We start from the raw sequence: 7,463 nt of genomic DNA on the forward strand, positions 1-7,463 counted from the left end.
AGAAAGCCACCACTTGTGGCAGAAGAAAGCCACCACTGAACTTACTGATGCTGCTGCTTTTCTGTCAATTACACTCACTGCAGTCAAAGATCTCGAGGCCTTCACACTATACAACCCTGAGCTGTAAGGATATAACAAATTCTTCTCTGAATGTTCTTAGATTAATAACTCAATGTACAGATGAAACAAAAATAAAAGCAATAATGCATGAATTAAGAGAGAAGAAGGTTAGCAAATATATATATTTATATTTATATATAGCAAATATATATATTTTTATATATAGCAAATATATATATTTATATTTTATATATATATATCTATCATATTTATGATAGATAGAACATATATATATATATATATGTTCTATCTATCATTCACCTTACATTATTTGTAGAAAGACATCAGCTGGTTCTAAAAATTGAGTTAGGTAGGGATTTGACAAATTAAAGTGAGTAAAACTACATACTGGGAAAACAATAAAAATCCGAAGAATAAAATGGAGCTCATAAAAGAATACCAGAAATGTAAACACATATATTAAGGAAAGTGAAAAACAAACAGAAAAGGTAAATGGAAAGCAAAATAAATGGAAATGGTGTGAGAGATGAATGGGTAAACTGAGGGATGACAGAGAGCTTCAAAGGTTATTATTAATAAAAAAGGCAGCTGGAGTCTATAGCTAGGGTCAGAGTAATATAAAACTGAAGGCAATGGTGATGAAAATGTAATATTATGTTAGTTATGCTAGTTTGAGTCCCCTGAAGAAAGTAAAAATTCTAAAACCAAAATTTTAAACTAAAATTAATTTATACATATTTCACACATACAGCATGTTCTGGTATCACATTCATTAAAGTTGTTAGTGATTAAAAGCAGTTAACAAGCTACACTTTTCCAGTGCCTTAATAAATCCATGGTAATTAGCCAGAGATTTTGGAGGCTGCTCTTATTGGATTATTTTTCACAGAAACCTTCAAACTTCACATCAAGACCTTTTAATTTGAAAGAGTTATGTGTTATTCAATCTAGACATTGAACACATTTTTTTCCCTTATTACTGATTTTCATTAATTTATTTAAACAATTTCCATAAAGCTCACCAAGTCCTGGGTAAGGTGTGGGACTGCAGTGGTGGACACAACAGACACATTTCAGTCTTCACAGAGTTAAATAATAGCACATTATGACCTTCAATTTTCCATATATTTATCACTGCTGTATTAAAGATTAAACGTTCAGATTTACTGATATGTATTAAGATTTATGTATACTCAACATTTTTCCACATCTCACATCTGATTCATTTATAAGTACTGTCACCTCTACTTTCAAAATATAACCTGACATAGCCACTTTCTACTTCTTTCAACACTAACAGTGTGATCCAAATAGACATTATCTCTTGCCCAATTTGCAATAGCTTTCTAATGATATTTGAAAGGTGGGGCTCTTAAGAGGCAGTTGGACCATGGGAACTATGCCCTCATGAATGGATTGATCTATTCATGGATTAATAAGTGTGAAGGTTAATTCTAGGTGTCAACTTGATGAGATTAAGGAATGCCGAGAAACCTGGTAAGCTATCTATTTAGTTGTGTCCATGAGGGTGTTCATCAGGAATTAAAATGATATCCTGAGAGGACTGGGTGGGAACTGTCCACTCTGCTGGGGGACCAGAGAGAACAAAAGACAGAGAAAAAAGGTGAAGCTGTCTCTCTACCCGCTGAAGCTGGAATACACTCTTCTCTCCTGTCCATGGACATCAAAGCTCAAGACTCTTCAGCTTTGGGGTTCCAGGACTTAACACCACCAGCTTCCCTGGTTTTGAGGCCTTCACACTCAGACTGAGCCACGCTACCAGCATCCAGTTTGCAGACAGCCTATAGTGGGACTTTTCTTCACAATCACGTGAGCTAATTCCCTAATAAAACCCCCCTCATATATTTATAATACATCTTATTGACTCTGTCTCTCTGGAGAGCCCTAACACAATAATTAAATGAATTGATAGGATATTATGGGAGTAGACTGATGGCTTTATAAGGAGAGGAAGAGAGCATTTTAGTACACTCTTGTCTTCCTGCCATGTGATGCCCCGTGCCATCTTAAGACTCTGCAGAGGGCCGGCCCGGTGGCGCACTGCTACAGTGCGCCATTTGGGAGCGCGGCGGCACTCCCGCCGAGGGTTCGGATCCCACATACAGACCGGTTCCCGCTCACTGGCTGAGCGAGGCGTGGGTGCAACACCAAGGGTTGCAATCCCGTTGCCGGTCCGGTCAGGTCCGGGCGTGACACTGAGGGTTGCGATCCGTTGCCGGACACGAAAAAAGACAAAAGGGAAAAAAAAAAAAAAAAAGATTCTGCAGAGAGAGTCAACTACAGGAAAAAGCCCTTCACCAGACACACTCCTTGACCTTGGCCTTTCCAACCTACAAGACTTTAAGAAATAAATTTTGTTCCTTTATAAATTACTCAGTTTCAGGTATTCTGTTATAAGCATTTTATATGATTTTATTTTATCTCCTCTTATGGCATATAAATTATACTTTAAAGAACATTTTTAGTTGGCACCCTAGAGTTTCCAATATGCATTTTCAGCTAATCTATTTCTACTTTCCAATAACACTATAGTAAATCAAGCATGGTAGCATAGTACAGATACTGCATAACAGAGTATTCCTCTTTTTTCCTGTCCAGTTCTTGTGACATTGCTGTCATTCATTTCACTTATTCATACATTTTTATCATCCAATATATTATTGCTATGATTTTGTTAAACAGTTACTCTTTACATCAATTAAAAATAAAAAATAAAATATTTTAAGTTTTCTTTATACAGTCACTTATCCTTTTTTTGTAGATTTGAGTTTTCATCCTACATCCTTTTTCTTCTTTCAAAAAAATTTCTTTTAACATTTTTTGAAGGGCAGGTCTACTGGTAATGAATTCCCTCAGATTTTTTTCTTTTCATGAAAGTGTTTATTTTTAACTCTGGACCAATAATCTTGCTGTGAATATAATTCTAGTTCAGTGTTGTTGGGTTTTTTTTTCCTTTTAACCCTTAAAATATTTACTTTACTCTCTTTTTGCTTGCATGATGCTATTGTGTGAATATCAGTGTCCTCCACAAACTCATATGTTAATACCCAATATGATGATATATAACATGGGGCCTTTTGGAGGTGAATGGGATTAGTCCCTTCACAAAAGAGGCCCTAGGGAGCTTGTTTTTGCTCTCTACCATGCGAAAACACAGCGAGAAAACACAGTATAGGAAGATCAGGCCTTCATCAGACACTAAATCTGTCTGCAGCTTGATCTTGGACTTTCCAGCCTCTGGAACTGTAAGCAAGAAGTGTTGGTTGTTTATAAGCCACCCAGTTTATGTTATTTCTGTTATAGCAGCATGAACAGACTACCACACATGGTTTCATTTAAAAAGTCCTCTGTAATTCTTAGACTTGTTTTTCTATAGATAAGGTGTACTTGTGTACTCCCCACCAGCCCCCACCAAACACTCAGTTTCTTTCAAAATTTTCTATCTTTGGTTTTCTGTAGTTTGAATACAATATGCCTGCATGTAGTTTTGGTACTTAGCCTGCTTGGTGTCCTCTGAGCTTACTGGATCTGCTGTTTGTTTGGTGCCTGTCATTAATTTTGAAGTGTTGACAGCCATTATGACACAAAATCATATTTTCTTCTTCCTTCTATTTTTCTCCTAGAATTTCAGTTAAACATATTTATATCTTTTGAACTTGTCTCACCATTCTTGGATATTTGATTGATTTTTTTTCTTTTTTCCTCATTATTTTAATTTTTGTATTTCAGTTAGAAAGCTTCTATTTCCATATCTTTAACCTTTCTCTGGACATATTTGGTCTATCAGTGGACTCACTGAAGACCCTCTTCATTCCTTTTGCAGTGTTTCATTTCTAGCATTTTCTTTTTTTTTTTTTTTTTCCTCTTTTTGTCTTTTTTCATGACTGGTAACGGGATTGCAACCCTCAGTGTCGCGCCCGCACCACGCTCAACCAGTGAGTGGACCAGTCTCTATATGGGATCCGAACCCTTGGCAGGAGCGCTGCTGCGCTCCCAAGCGCCACACTCTACTGAGTGCGCCACCGGGCCAGCCCTCTAGCATTTTCTTTTAATTTTTTCTTAGAAATTTCCATTTCTCTGCTAATTATACATCTGTTAATGTTGTATACTTTTTCCAATACAGCCCTTAATGTATTAATTATGCTTATTTTAAAATAACCATCTGATAATTTCCATATCTATGTGATAGCTGGGTCTGGTTCTAATGCTTGTTTTGTCTCTTCAGACTGTTTTTTTTCTTGCATTCTGATATTCTTTGTATATTTTTTGTTGAATGCTGGTCATTTTGTATTGAATAATAAGAACTCAGGTAAATAAGCCTTGAGTGTGTGAGGATTTATGTCTATCTCAGTAGGAGTTGGGTTGTTTTAATGTTTGTTGTAGCTGTAAGTATCAGCAGTTTCAAGTTTCTTTGAATGTAATGTAAGTTTCTCTAATGTAAATTTCTTTCTGTCCTCTTGTCTTACCTTCCTTCAGTCTTTCTCCTCAAATAGAAACTGGGTCCTTCTGTGACCCATACATCATATTTGATCTTTTAATTTTCTGCATGCACTTGTCTCTCCAGATTTGGGGGTGGTATGTTTTCTTAAAAATCTCAGTTCTCTGATCAAATGAGGAAAGCCATTGATTTTTCAATTTATTTAGCTTTTACTTGTTTAAAGGATAAGAGGTATAACTGCTAAACTTTTTATGTGTCAAAACTGATACCAGAAATCTGCAAGGTTTTTGTATGTATTATTTTATTTTCCCTATCAAGTCCCTGTGAACTATAGGACATATCATTTCATCTCATAGGTAGGCCACTCCTTCTCATAGATGTGGATCATTTAATTTCAAAGAACTTAGTGACATATAACAATTTTATGAGAAAGAGAATACTACAATTCTGTTTTCCATATCCTATCTGTGATATATTTTTATTACATTTCTCTCTTTGAAGATAAAAATAAATTGGCTCCAATAGCATGATTTCAAGAAATAATTCACTCACTCTTTTTATAAAATATTTATGAAGGATCTACTATGGGCTGGGTATTGTGTAAAACCTGAGGTAAATTGTATTGTACAGATGCCACAGTGAATAAAACAGAATCAGTGTCCTGAAAGACCCCAGAGTCAAGTGAGAAGGTAGAAATCAAACTAAATAATTGCAACACTTTGAGATAAGTGGCAAAAATTAGGTTTTTATACAGGGTTCAACAGTTTTCCATTAATGTTTAAGGAGGGAGGAAGGAACTTTGGAAAAATCAAAGTTGTTTTCTCAAAGAATTAATATGTGTCCTTTCCAGAAATAGGGCTTACGATGGTGTTCTTGCTATTTTTGTATTCGGTAAACGTTTTGTCTGGTACTAAAACCTAAAAAAAAAATTACATCTTGCACACTTAGTGGAAGTACAATTTTCACTAGCATTTTAGTGTGTGAACAATAATAATTTTACTTTTTGCTGGAACTCTAACGTCTATTCTATTTTACAAATAGATTATTATGTTTTAAAGGGATTCTGAAAGGACTAGGTACACTGACACTGATATTTTTAACAACTCTACCAAATTGTGTATGCTCAACTGGCTTTTGTCCCTTTAGCACAGTAGTCACCTTCAGAAGCTATTCTGTTATTTCAGTAATGTCACCATTGACCAAAAAATTACTGGACTGCCTCTCTTGGAATTACTTTCAGACTCTGTAATACATTATTTTGAGTATCTACAGTGGTAGGAAATCTTCATCCTCTGAGATCGAATGAGATTTATGAACATAATCAAAAGTCAAACTTAAGCTAGGAAATAGAGAATATAAATAAATGAAACAAATTTTAGCCAAACCAAGTTTCACATGAAAACAATAAACTTAACACAGCTCTAGTAATTATAATAATAAAACATTCTTCTAATGGAAAAGTTAAAGGCTATAGATTAAAATTTATCATATAATATTTCAGAGGATTATTTTTCTATAGGCAATATTATTGGAATTTATATGTTCTGAGACATTTTAAAGCACTATTACCTATAATAATATGTTCAGCTTAATCTTGCATCCAAATCAAAGTCCTATCCTGCATGTTTAACAGATTGTAAACAAATTGAATAAATAATACCACTGCCCAAACATTATAGGCTTAAATAAAATTGTTTCAAATACTTAAAAACATAATGATAATATCATTCTATTCTTTTAATATTTGGTTAACACCAGAATGCAGAATTCTTCCTTTTTCTTCAAATACTTACGACAGTGTTTAAGAATCCCATCAGTGCCTATTGCATTGGCAGAGCTACCTAAAGAGAAAGTAGAGAAGAAGAAAAACACATTAACATATTAGGAAATGAAAAATACCTATCCATGAAGAAAAATGTGAAGATGAAGGTGAGAAGTACTAAAATATGTTCTGATTTGCACAGCCATTTCTTTTCCTATGAAATAAAATCACACCATAAAATATCTGACATTGTGCACGTTGCTTTGAAATTGTATCTTGTGGTTGTCTCTATAGTCAGGGCAAAAAAATGTGATGAATTTTTAGTCTCTATCACTTCAGGTAGGATAAACTTAGGAAATGAATTGATGAAATTGAGATCAGTACTAGAGGCTGAAAATCTTTAGGGTGGGTCTGACTGACTGATGGGGAATACGGACGACCCCATGAGTAGTGTGCCTCCACGCCAGAACTTCTCCGTTTTTTCACTTCTTTGTTTTTCTTGCCTTTTTATATTTTCTTTTCTCACCTCTCCAGAGAGGAGCACTGAGGGGAGAGACTGGTTTTCACTCAGTGACAAGAGCCATTCGCAGTGTGTCCATTAATCCTTGGAAACCGGGCTATTAGGTGTATGTATTATTACTTGTACGTAATTTAGTGTATAATTGTATGAATAGTTTAAACTGTATGTTCAACTGAGTATCTTTGGGTAGTGAAATAAGCATTGAACAGCTTTGTCTGCACAATTTTGAAAAATGAAGTCATTCAAAAGGAAAATCATCTTGCTGCTGAATGTGATGAATAAAATCGCTGCTACATTTACTGAGAATGTGCAATGTGGCAGACAGACACTTACACTACTTAATCTTGTCTGAGGTGGAGCAAAGGCAAAATGGCCACCTGAGAAGATATCTTAAGACCAAAAAGTGAAGTAGGCATGTAGTAAAGCAAAAAAAAAAAAAAAAAGTATAAAAAAGGGAAATTTACTTACAAGATATTGGATCGGGTGAGCAACAAACCAGGATCGTATGCAAAGTTTCCCGCTCCACCTCCTGGTCAAGTCCGAGTTTATATAGGCAGTTCCCGCAAACCAGTTGAAAAGGCCAAGGAGCAATTATTAACTAAGAAACTAATGTCACTACCTATGACAATGATGATTATCCT

This window comes from Galeopterus variegatus, unplaced genomic scaffold (genome assembly GCF_000696425.1).
Source record: "Galeopterus variegatus unplaced genomic scaffold, G_variegatus-3.0.2 Scaffold2647, whole genome shotgun sequence".
Taxonomy (NCBI): Eukaryota; Metazoa; Chordata; class Mammalia; order Dermoptera; family Cynocephalidae; genus Galeopterus; species Galeopterus variegatus.